Source organism: Tachysurus vachellii, chromosome 7 (genome assembly GCF_030014155.1).
Source record: "Tachysurus vachellii isolate PV-2020 chromosome 7, HZAU_Pvac_v1, whole genome shotgun sequence".
Taxonomy (NCBI): domain Eukaryota; kingdom Metazoa; phylum Chordata; class Actinopteri; order Siluriformes; family Bagridae; genus Tachysurus; species Tachysurus vachellii.
In genome coordinates this window covers 6,115,290-6,127,919 of record NC_083466.1, presented here as the reverse complement: position 1 = coordinate 6,127,919, position 12,630 = coordinate 6,115,290, and the positions used below count along the sequence as shown (strand labels likewise).

The following is a 12,630-nucleotide window of genomic DNA, read 5'->3' as shown; positions in this document are numbered from 1 at the left end:
TGCATCTTGCAGTACATTTTAAACAAGGAAATATAGCGTTTTGGCATGAAACATTGATGGAGCAGTATATAGGTTCACAACACAGCAAAATGACATGACAAACTCGTTTTTTTTTTTTATTTTGGCGTTTATCGCGTTTTGGAAAAGAGCTCTTCAATTACAGTTACAATCTGTAATATTTATATACTTACACTTATACACCATGAAATATACTATGAAATCACAAATCCCTCTGCATTAGCATTTTTGTACAAGGACAAAAATTTGTCACAATCTTAATCAGTAGTGAAATATTGTTTTTTTTTGTTGTTGTTTTTTTTTCATTTACAACCAATTGTGTGTGACTAAGACTATGTTTCAGCCAATTGACTGTTTTGTCAAAAAATCAAAGCTGAAGGCCTAACAGGTAAAGCTTCAGCTTCACATGATGATTGTGGGTTGGAGTAGCATCTGGGTGCACTTCTAGTTAGCTCTTAAGAAGGCACCCCGCAGTTCAAGAATCCTGCAGGTCCTGAACAACAAATGCTAGGCTAACTAGCAAAAGAGCCTGGTGCACCGTGCACCAGTGGTGTAGTGGTATCATACAAAATTCCCATTTGTGTGAATTGGGTTCGATTCCCGGCTGGTGCAGGTTTGTCTTCTGCTTTGTTTCAAGCTGTGCTGAAAAAGGCTTCCTAAGTGTTGTAACTCCTGAAGCAATTTGAGCTTCTTAATAGAACTTTCTGTCATATGTTACAAGCTGATTCTATTCCAAGTCATGCTCTTCAATATGTAGTGGTATCAGCAAGATTTACACTTTTTTGATCTTCCTAATAGAACTTTCTGGCAAATGTTACAAGCTGGTGGTATTCCATGTCAAGCTCTAAAAAGGTAGTGGTATAAGTAAGGTTAATTTTTTCCAAAGCAGCCATTAATTCCTGCCTGCCGTTTATTCCAATTCCCGGGTGGTGCAGGTTTGTGCTTTGCTGCCTTTCAGACTGTGCCATAAAAGTCTTCATAAGTGCTGTACCCGCCGAGTCAATCTGAGCCTCTAAATGGAACTTTCTGTCATATGTTACAAGCTGAATCTATTCCAAGTCATGATCTCCAAAATGTAGTGGTATCAGCAAGATTTGGATTTTGCCAAGCTGCCTTTTATTCTTGCATTAAACAGAATGTTTTGGGGATGTGTTTCTTTAAATGTCTTATTTGAAGAAGGCTCAATTGTTGCTTTCCAGAGCTTTTCAGATCTATCTGGTGAAGGATTGGAGTGAATGCAGATAATAAACAATGATATAGAAAATGATATATGGTTTAAAAAAAAAGTTTTTTTGACTTCTTTGTCTGCAGGCCCAGTGGCCTAATGGATAAGGCATCGGCCTAATGGATAAGGCATCGGCCTAATGGATAAGGCATCGGCCTAATGGATAAGGCATCGGCCTAATGGATAAGGCATCGGCCTAATGGATAAGGCATCGGCCTAATGGATAAGGCATCGGCCTAATGGATAAGGCATCGGCCTAATGGATAAGGCATCGGCCTAATGGATAAGGCATCGGCCTAATGGATAAGGCATCGGCCTAATGGATAAGGCATCGGCCTAATGGATAAGGCATCGGCCTAATGGATAAGGCATCGGCCTAATGGATAAGGCATCGGCCTAATGGATAAGGCATCGGCCTAATGGATAAGGCATCGGCCTAATGGATAAGGCATCGGCCTAATGGATAAGGCATCGGCCTAATGGATAAGGCATCGGCCTAATGGATAAGGCATCGGCCTAATGGATAAGGCATCGGCCTAATGGATAAGGCATCGGCCTAATGGATAAGGCATCGGCCTAATGGATAAGGCATCGGCCTAATGGATAAGGCATCGGCCTTCGGCGCTGAGGATTGTGGGTTCGAGTCCCATCTGGGTCAACTTAGGTGTTCTTTAGGAACTGCCAAGCACTTCTGTTCACTGCTGCTCATTATCACCTTCACAATCTGGGGTCTCATTTATAAAGCGTGCGTACGCACAAAACGGGGCTGGAAACGTACGTACGCCAGTTCCCACGCAAAGGTTGTGATCTATAAAAAACAAACTTGACGGGAGAATGTGCGCACCTTTAAGCAAACTTTGAGACGTGCGTACGCACATTCTGGAGACAAAGGGAATTGGCGACACAGATGGTGAGGTCGTGAACTGAAGTTAGATTGTAGAAAATAAATGTGAGAAGAACGATTATAAGAAGTAATGACATTTAATTTTCACTCCATTTCATACGTTATATCCACATAATGACAAAAGTACCACATAGAATCATGGCTCAAGTAGCAATGCTTTTTCAGAGTTTACTGAGACATTCAGGGAGTATTCACACCCAAATATATCGTCTTTGTTATTATCTACTGTATGTGTAGTAGAAGGTGTTGTCCATGGGTGACAAAAGGCACTAACAATGGACATCAGAGGTGTTAACAGAGTTGGTGGCAGAGGCCAATACAGGTGGGCTAACAACAAATGGTGTTGTCCATGGGTAAAAAAAAAAAATACACTAACAATGGATACACTAACAAAGTGGGCTAACGACTGAGTGTCTAAAATAACTGAGTCATAAAATAAGATCATAGCCAAAAAAAAAGGGTCACAAAATCAGCACAGATCTTACAGAGATACATTAAAAATATATCACATACGGTGTGTGTGATTTTACATTTTTTTTCTACAAATTTGAAAATAGGTGATTTAAATAGCAAATAATTAACAATAGATTGTTTCATTCAACAAATGCGCTAGGTTAGTTATGTCAGCATTATCTATGTCTCTATGTTCTAAATGATTTATGATTTTTTACGGCAGGTGAGCGTATTGCTGTGGAGTACTTGCTGGCACAGTCATACAGAGGGGATCCGCTGGCTCCACTGCAGCATGCTGAAATAGGCATAACTCTGACAGAGGTGCAAGCTGAAGTTCAGGAGGATGAGTGTTTGGATGTCACAGTCTGTAACTGTGCACTCTTCGCACACTGCCTGTAGCCCTAACATGACTGACTCCTCATTCCAGGTAATGTGACAATTTTTGATCATCTGTTATAAATTTATCAAAGAAAAGTTAATTCACAATTGCTCTGAATAAGTTGTTGCATAATGAATCAACAGGTAATATTTTGTTCAGCATGGCTTGTAAGATTATTCCTGTATCCAATGTTCAAATGAATAATTTAGGAAACCAGTCTTGAAAGCAGTGGCCCTCAACTTACTGACAGTGACATTGAGGATATTTACTCTGGTGTGCCCGATGCATCAGCTCCGGTAAAATTACCAAAGATTGATCATCTGTAAATTGTGAAATGTGAACAATAATTTATCACAAACTATTAACCGAAATTACTTTTGTTATTTAGGATTTTTTTGTATTTGTTTGTTTCTAATTTTCAGGATAGTCCTTGTGATTCAAGGGATGTTTCTGGATGGGACGCAGTGGATAACTTTGCTTTATCTACCAAGGAAATAGCAGAGATCCTGAGGTTGTATAATTGCCTGCATGACATTGACCAAACCCCCTTCAGATATTCACTTAAATGCAAAAAAAAGACCTTGCCAGGTCCATGGAGAGCTTCACGAAAGCGTAGTGGCTCAGCCCCTGGTCAACAAGCAGCTGAGAGGTGAGTTGACTTTTAGTAACACATTTTGTCATTTACATACAGGCTGTAAAAGTATTTTTCCAACAGTTTTCAAATTTGTATGGAATTGTAAATTGTCATGTCAAAATAGCAAAAGCAATTATCTTGTTTGTTAGTTTACTTTCTCTATGTTACCCGCAGTGGTAGCTTGTTGTTCCTGGGGTTTGAATTGAAAACCTTCCAAGTTCTTAACCACTGAGCTCCCACTCCCCATAGCATACTTACACCAAAACAGTCATTAATTAGTTTGTATGCAAGGAATCAAAATGGTGAGGGATTTGCGGTTTCTTTTAAAATTTGCCAGTCTCCATACAAGACAATGTATAAGTGTAAATATTTCAATATAACATTGTACGTTTGTTAATGAAAATGGTATTATTTGAATCATATTTTCTGAAATAATTTTAAGTCTATTAAGGTGATGCTGTTATTGAAATGATTGTAGTGATAAACTACTGATCATACATTATACTGTTTATCTACAGACTGTTTATGACTCATGGCCAGGCTGCCCAGAGACTTGATAAAAATAGGATTTCTGAATGTGTTGCCCTCAAGCTTTTGAAGGAATACAGGGAACCCAGAAATAGGCCAAAAGACAGCAAAGGAAAATCCTTTCCCATTCCCCAGGCAATTGTAATGACATACAGTCACATCAAGCAGCTCCTTGAAGACTGCAGGGAACTGCTGGCCCAGACCAACTTGGTGTTAGTAACAATAAACAACACAACAGTTTCTTCTTGGTGAGTTGGATTTCTCTTTCCTACATTCACTTCAATAATAAAAATAAATAAATAAATATGTAATATACACTTATTGTGTTATGGGAGACAGATGGAGAGGACAACAGAGCAACAACCAGATGTGTTTATTATAACATGTAACAATAACCAGGTAGATAGTATGAACAATAGAAGGGATAAAGAGGATGATGATGATGAGAAACGCAACTCCAAACACAGACACGACTGACAGTCACAGAATACAGACGAGACAATCCTTAACTTGACAGATGACAGAAGACGATGTTGACGATAACTGGAGAGAGACGAATAAATGCACAAAGGGTTAGTAGAGTCAGGCAGGTAGTAACAATACACTCATAAGAGATGCATGTATTAACGAGACCGGACAGGGAATGAATGAATGTGTCAGTCCTTATATACTGTGAGCAGGTGATTGTGAACAGGTGACAGTGATTAGTTGTCAGGCGAAGCGGAGCGTTGCGGGAGAGTGAGTGTGGAGCCTGGTGAATCCGTAACATATTGAGCACTTTATTGTAAATATATGTGCATTATACAGATACACACACACACTGACACACACCCGCACACACACAAACATATATATATATATTTATTGTGTGTGTGTGTGTGTGTGTGTGTGTGTGTGTGTGTACTGAACTATAAGTTTACTGTACTGAGAAATCATATATATTTAAAAGATATGTTTATCGTATATTGGAATTTAAAAAAAATTGCGTGCAAGTGTTTTATGCTGTAATTTATTTGTTTTGTCAGGCTGCTTGATTGGCAAAAAGGAACTGACTGCTTCCCGAGCAGATAAGTGTGGCAAAGTTTTTACTGCCAAACCCTAGAGGGCTCCCAACCGCACCCGTGGAACATGGACATACTGTAATTGAGTTCCAGGAGCCTGCAAATTTTGTAATTCGCCACCGCAAACATGCAAGGACTGAGGTATCACATGCGGATGTAGCTGCACCTGGCACCAGCCTAGCTCATGTGGCATGTGAATCGTGGCCTAGTGTAAAGCATGATCCTGTGTGGATTAACTGGCCTGGATTTTTAAATCAGCAGAGTCAACACCCATCATCGCCAGGTCCTTCTTCTCAGGGATGGTCATCTGCTCCATCTGGTCATCGCCCATCAGCCCCAACAGCACAGTCTCACTCTGTTCACCGAGGCGACCGAATGGGGGGAGGTGTGTGTGTGTGTTTGTCAACAACTCGTGGTGTGGAGATATACAGACAGTTGATAAACACTGTTCGCCAGATGTGGAGTTTCTACTGCTGAAGTGCCGTCCTTATTATCTACCGAGGGAATTTACTGCTGTGTTTTTGACTGCTGTTTACATCCCCCGCGAGCCACGGCAGCACTCAGCAAACTCCATGACGTCATCAGAGCGTTAGAAACGGCTCATCCTGACGCTGTTTTTATGGAATTATTAGGACTTGCCATTACAAACTGTTACGACCTGTTAGGACCTATGTTAGGAATTGTTTGAAGTGTGTTAGGACCTGGTTATGACCTGTTCGGAACTGATTTCCAATCCATCTACCGCAACCTCCGGCAAAGAAGCTTCCAAAGTAAATCACGGTGTCTTTAAATGTAGCTTTCTGGCACAATTCCTTTACCAAACAGGCTTAATAATGGTCTTGTCAAGAACACCAAGATTCAAAGTCACAAGGGCTTTGCAAAGTTCATCGGCACTCCCTAGCCAATGATACATACACCACCTCTGTTGAAGCAAACCAATTGCCAAAACCCGGGATCAAACCAGGGACCTTTAGATCTTCAGTCTAACGCTCTCCCAACTGAGCTATTTCAGCAACGGGACACAATCCTGTGAGCATTAGCAACGGGACGCGAGTGTGAGCGCGTGAGTCTCTTTTGGTCCGGTAACTCTTTTTCCTAAGATTCATATCTAGAGCGCATGGGAGCCACAAACATTGTAAAGCCTTTGTTTTGTTAAGACCCCACAACGCTTTGCAAAGTTCATTGGCACTCTATAGCCTCAGCCTCTTGTTTGAGGTAGGTTTACAAAATTGCAGGTTAGCCTATAATAGGGTAGTTGAAAAAAATTCCTCCATAACAACACAGATCGTTTCTTGAATCCTGCACACAAAATAATGTCAAAGAATGTCCATCTTGGTGAGTATTTACATAAAGTGTTAACATATTACATAAAGTTATATTTTAAACTCCATTGTGCTTTGTGTAAGTTACTGTGAAACAAAATTTTACCATTGTAAATACAAATACACTGACTGAGCAGACATTTAGGTGAGATTTAAAAAAAAAGGTTTCTCTCACAGCGGTGGGATTTAACCCACGCCTCCAAAGAGCGGAAACAGGATGCAAGCTAGTGTGAGCGTGTAAGTTTACCAGCACAGAAATATCTACCAAAGTTAAGATCCAGACTGCTAGGTTATCACACCCCACTTTAGCAGAGACAGGACACTAAATCCATGCCTTGAAACATTTCCCTGGCAGCGGTGGGATTTGAACCCACACCTCCAAAGAGACTGGAGCCTAAATCCAGCGCCTTAGACCACTCGGCCACGCTACCCACAGACAGTCAGGCCTTTACAGTCTTCTGCTTTCCACCAAGAAGGAACATTCTAGCATAAACTTGCTTATGTCAACTAACAAGCATCTGTGTCCAACCAGCACAGAAATACAGCCCAGAGTTGTGAAAGATGCAGATCCAGTGCTAGCTTATCACACCCCACTCTAGCACAGACTCAGTGAACAGTTAGGAAGCTTAATAAAGTTTATTATTGTTTGATTAGAATCAGGGATTAGAATCTCTACAGGGAACGAAAATGAAAACTTTAATTTGAATAAAATCAACTAAAATTGCTCAAGCTAAAGTTTTATTATTTTGTTTAAAATGTCCTTAACTGTTTAACATTATTTTTCCTTTCCAAAGTGATTTCAGGAACCTAAACAGGCCTAACGTCCTGCACAGAAGTAATCACTTCCTGTATGTCTGGTTACAAAAAGAAATGAATATCCATTAGAGCATTTTTTATTGTTGCATTTGTTTTTTTTTTTGTTTGTTTGTTTGTTTTTTTTAAGGTTGATCCATGTAGAAAGTGTTTTCTGTGAGCAAAACATAACACACTGCAAAGTAGAACTAAGCTCAGGTACTGAAAATAATTATCCATGTGTTTGGTTTTATTTCTACTCTCAGCTTCAGTGTAGTCTCTGATACATAAAGAATTGTATTAAACATTATTGTCTTTCACTTTAGCTGGTTTCTGACTAAAGAGGAGTGTTGTGGGACACAGGAGACAGGAAACACTAAAATATTGTTTCTGTTCAGAATTTAAAAAAAATAGAAAAATCTTTCTGAATTATTTTAATATAAATCTCAGATTTATTGTGTTAGAAGCCTTCTTTACATGGTTTTAATCAAAATAACTATAAAACAGTAAAATATATGTAGTCAAAAATGATTAAAAAAAGACAGTGATGAAACAATATTAATGAATTTATTTGTGTTTCATTATTATTATAACAAACCAGGAAGCTCCACACTCATACAGCTGAATATATTATAGATCCAGTACATGAGATTTAGTAACAATAATAAAGTGAGACAAGTTTTGTATTCTGTACACTTTGATTCATATAAAAAGTAAAAAAAAAAACAACTCAATATACAGATAAGACATTTTATATTAAACATTGTGTTTTAACACCCAGCACATTATGATTATTTTTTTTTTTTTGAAATGCAAAAGAACCAAAAAAAAAATCAATGCACTGTTATATTCATATATATTCATTTTAAAACATTTAATATTCATTGACACACACCTGAGTAGTTTTAAAGGTATAAAGTAACATTTCCCGTAATGAACGTTATACAATTATAGAAATAGATTTTTTGACTTTTCGTACCTTTCACTCATCACACTTACATGAAATACTTCATACATAATCTGATTGATTTGTTCTGTATATAAATATAAACTCTGAGCTCCCAAAGATGCAATAAATAAATAAAAAAAAAAACATTGTTATCCCTGAATATTTATACAGATTTCTGATAACAGACTATTGTGTCATAAACACAGGTGAATTACGCAGATGATTAAAACAATAAAATAAATGTTTAAAATGACAGATAGAGGTTAAATCCTAATCTGTACTCTATAATATGTCAATAAATAGGCAATTAATTAATAAATCCATTCACAATACCTGGCAATTAAATAATAAAACGATTCTAAATGAGAAGCAAATATGAAGACAGATGAAGAAAGAGCTTGAGCTTGAGTTGTGCTTAAATAGTTAATAAAAGCTGTGCATCTAGAGAAAAAGATCACGTTTTGTGGTGTAGTCTGTGACGTTGGGAAGCCCAGAAACCACACAGCAGCTGACCGCACTGCGGCAAGTGTTCATGTTCTGGATCTTGAACCTGCAGGAAATCAAACTTTTGTCATGTTTGTGGTGTTTCTGTGTTTAATTATCATCATAACATCACATTTATCCTGGGGTTGAGTTTAATACAATAAATACACACACACACACACACACACACACACACACACACACACACACACACACACACTCTAGGATAAACTTAACTACATAAACCCAGATCTCTGGAAGTGACAGTAAGCAGCTCTTACCACTCATCTTTATACACATCGTAGTACTCGCACCTGGAGGTTGTGCCTTCATCATTACAGCCACCAATCACATACAAGCGACCGTCCATCACCTGGAAGAAGAAGAAGACGATCACATGGTGAAGTCAGACAGTATATGGATTATAGTTTATTAACTCCATGTTTTTCTAGTTGGGTCTAATCTTGTATTAACACCAGGTTCGTTACCTCGATGCCAAAGTTGCTGCGTGGGTTAAACATGGGGGAAAGAATCCTCCAGGAGTTGGTACGAGGGTTAAAGGCCTCGATGCTCTGCGTCGGAGTGACGCCATCAAAACCTCCGATCTATAAAACATCATAGAATTCATAGAATTATTTTCACATTTACCACCTCATTTTTGTTTAACGTTTGAAATTTCAGTCCTAATATCAATACAAAGGTCACATGGTTTCATTTGTGTGTGTGTGTGTGTATATGTGACTTTCAGTTCTTACAGCAAACAATTGGTTGATAAGCGCAATGACGCCTAGACCTCACCTACGCATGTGCATTGGCTCGATCAGTGTCCACTGTTCATGATGAAATTTCTATCCTTATATCAGTACATAGGTCATATGGTTTAAATTTTCAGTGTGTGTGTTATTTTCAGTACTTACAGCAAACAATTGGTTGTTCAGCGCAATGACACCTAGGCCACTCCTGGGCATGTGCATCGGCTCAATCAGAGTCCACTGATTAGAATAAGGGTCAAAACACTCAACCGTGAAATGACACTCATTTCCATTGCAACCTCCACAGATGTAGATCTAAAGGAACCAAAAAAAGACAAAAATTAAATCAAGGCTCTGGGTGTCTCCAGGTTCAGCTTCAAGGTCTCTTCAGGGACTGAAACATTAAATAATGCTCGGGTTTGTCATTATATTCTAACCAAAAGCAATCAACCCTCTTTGTACCACTGCACTGTATCATGGCTGACTCTCTGTGTGTGAGAATTGAAGGCTTACCTTGCCATTTAAAGTGGCAGCGCTGGCGTCACTTCGCTGCTCGTTCATCGATGGGATGAGGCTCCATTGGTTGGTGCTTGGTTGATAACACTCAGCTGTGTTAAGACTCACGGTGCCATCAAAGCCTCCCATGGCATAGATGAATCCGTCCAGCACGGTAACGCTAACATAGCCACGGGGCGAGTGCATGGGTGCCACATCGTTCCACGTCCCATCCAAAGGATTGAATGTGCACGTGGAGTTAAAGTACTCCATGATGTCAGAGCCACCAATAACGTACACCAAACCGTCCAGGAACACTGTGCCATGATATGCTCGAGCACGCTCTGCTCTGCTGGAGATGCACATCCAGCTGTCCAGCTTCGAGTCGTACGTTTCCACGATGTTCGTAGGAGATTTGTCAATGAAGCCGGCGATGGCAAACAAGACGGAATATGGGAGCCGTAGAGTCCGGATCCGAGAGTCTGGTGTTTGGTTCAGCCATCTTGGAGTCGTACATGGCCTTCATGGCGTGGGCGATGATGGGTTGACACTCACACACACTGCTGACCAACGGGTTTTTCTTTATATTTTCCAGGAAGTATTCCCGAGTCACCAGAGCCAGCCGCACCTGACCTCACAGCACAGACAACACAATATAAAAGGTCAGAACTTTTGGTTAGAAAGTGGACAAAATTTGGACGGTTGTAGGATGATGTGGAAATGGATACGGATTATTTTCCTGTTTTTCACACTGTGTGATTTCACTGAACTTTTATCATTATTACATGTAAAGCTGAACGAGTGTGAGATAATGTTTTTTCAACAATAAAGATCCTCCAACAATAACAGCATCAGATTACATCATAAATCATCAAAAAATACTTATAAACCAAGGTTTTGGAATAACAAGGTTTTTCTGCCCATCACCACTATGTATTTATAGATTTCCAGTGAGTTTGCTGCCTTGTTGTTTATTTTACACAAGTGAGAATTTAATCGAACTTTCCCTTCAGTTTTAACACTACTAAATTGCTCAGATTAGGTTGTGTCTAAAAATTCATGAGCAAAGAATCTTCTACAAAGTGTGTTTTTTATTCTGCAACAACATAATTAGCTTAAATTAAGTCAGCGCTATCACCGGAACCCTAACTGTTAGTCTACTGTCTGGGTTCAGTTCCATTCAAACTGTAGGAATGGTCTGGATGGTCTGGTCGGGTGTACTGACACTCACCTTCGGCAGCAGGTTCACTATTTGCTGCTTTCGGACGTTGGGTTCATGCCTGATCCACAGGAATACAGCTTGGAAGGCTGTTTTCTCCTCCTTGATGTTCAGCTCATCCTTCTCCAGGATGTCACTGAGCTGCTCCACGGTCAGCTCTAGGAATTTTCCAGACTGTGAAAAAACTACGTCCTCGAAGTGATGCAACGTGTACATGTAGGCCTGATCCCGCAGCTCGTAGTACGCATTAGCGTCAGCGTACTGCCAAATCCTTACGCAGTTATCTGGGTTTAGATGATCCTTTAGGAATTCACAGCAGCTCAGTGCAAGGTCATGGATGAGCAGGTGATTGGCTGCATCCAAGAGAGTCTCCACTTTATCGGTGGTGACTTGAATGTCCTGCGTGTACATGTAGTGGATCATAAGATCCATGATTTCTGGAGATACACCAGTGATGTTGTACACTCTCTGATCCAGATTTCTACATCTTCTGAATAGATCTCTGCAGATCAGGAAGAGAAGAACGTGTATTAGAAAAATATCTCCACACAATAGACTGGAGTCCTGATGATGTGGAAGCTGAAGTCAGGAGTTAGAGAGAGTTTAAATGGGGGGCGTTCCTCTAGCCTGTCAATCAGAGCGACGACAGCCAATCCAACGTGTAGTTGGATGTAACTTGTAGACAAGTCCAGTAATAAATACATTTTAATTGTACTTCAGACACTATAATGAATCATTCAGCAAATCCAGGTTATTAAAAAGAAATAAATCTATCACTATATAAATATTCTTCCATGAAGATAAGATGAAGACGGTGTAGCCAAAGAAAACTAAACTCGAGCTAAATATCAGTGAAAAAAACAAACACTTCATAGTTTATTTCCAGCCCAGTTGTCACCGCATGTGTTTTCCACAGTACACACACTGGACATGCGCTCCTTAACATCCTGACACTTGTTTTATTACAATATCGTGTAACAGGGTGGATTTCAGTCAGATGGCTGTGAGGAAACGTCGGCGTTAAGAAATCATCATTAAATCAGACTCGCGCTGTGAGTTGTGACTATGGATCTGTTCATTTAATACTAATGTAAATACCATTTCATCTTCGGTATAGTTTTTGCTCATTAGGTACCATTTTAAGATGAAAAGTTGTGTTTGGTTTTTTACCTGAAATACGGGCTGTACGCCGAGAGGATGTTCTTGTGGACCTTGAAGTCCACTTCGTCCACTCTGAGCACCGCGTCACACAGCGACCCGTCCAATCGCATCTCGTTCAGTAAACCGCACAGCTTCCTGTCTTCACTCATCTCTCTCTCCATACTCGTAAACAAGTCGTCTAATCCGTACGTGTTACAGGGCGTGATAAGAGCGTTGATAGTGAGTTTGTAAAGAAGCGTGTTTTAAATCGCAGCT

The 12,630-nt window shown here is 39.7% G+C and overlaps 2 non-coding genes and 1 pseudogene across 2 annotated transcripts; all 3 read right to left on the bottom strand.

Moving 5' to 3' along the window:
* Window positions 1–6,142: 6,142 nt before the first annotated feature.
* Window positions 6,143–6,215, bottom strand: trnaf-gaa (transfer RNA phenylalanine (anticodon GAA)). The gene has a single exon. It is a non-coding gene; the product is annotated as a tRNA-Phe (tRNA).
* Window positions 6,216–6,873: 658 nt separating this feature from the next.
* trnal-uag (transfer RNA leucine (anticodon UAG)) lies at window positions 6,874–6,955 on the bottom strand. The gene has a single exon. It is a non-coding gene; the product is annotated as a tRNA-Leu (tRNA).
* Window positions 6,956–8,484: 1,529 nt separating this feature from the next.
* LOC132847907 (kelch-like protein 10) lies at window positions 8,485–12,577 on the bottom strand (annotated as a pseudogene).
* Window positions 12,578–12,630: the final 53 nt, after the last annotated feature.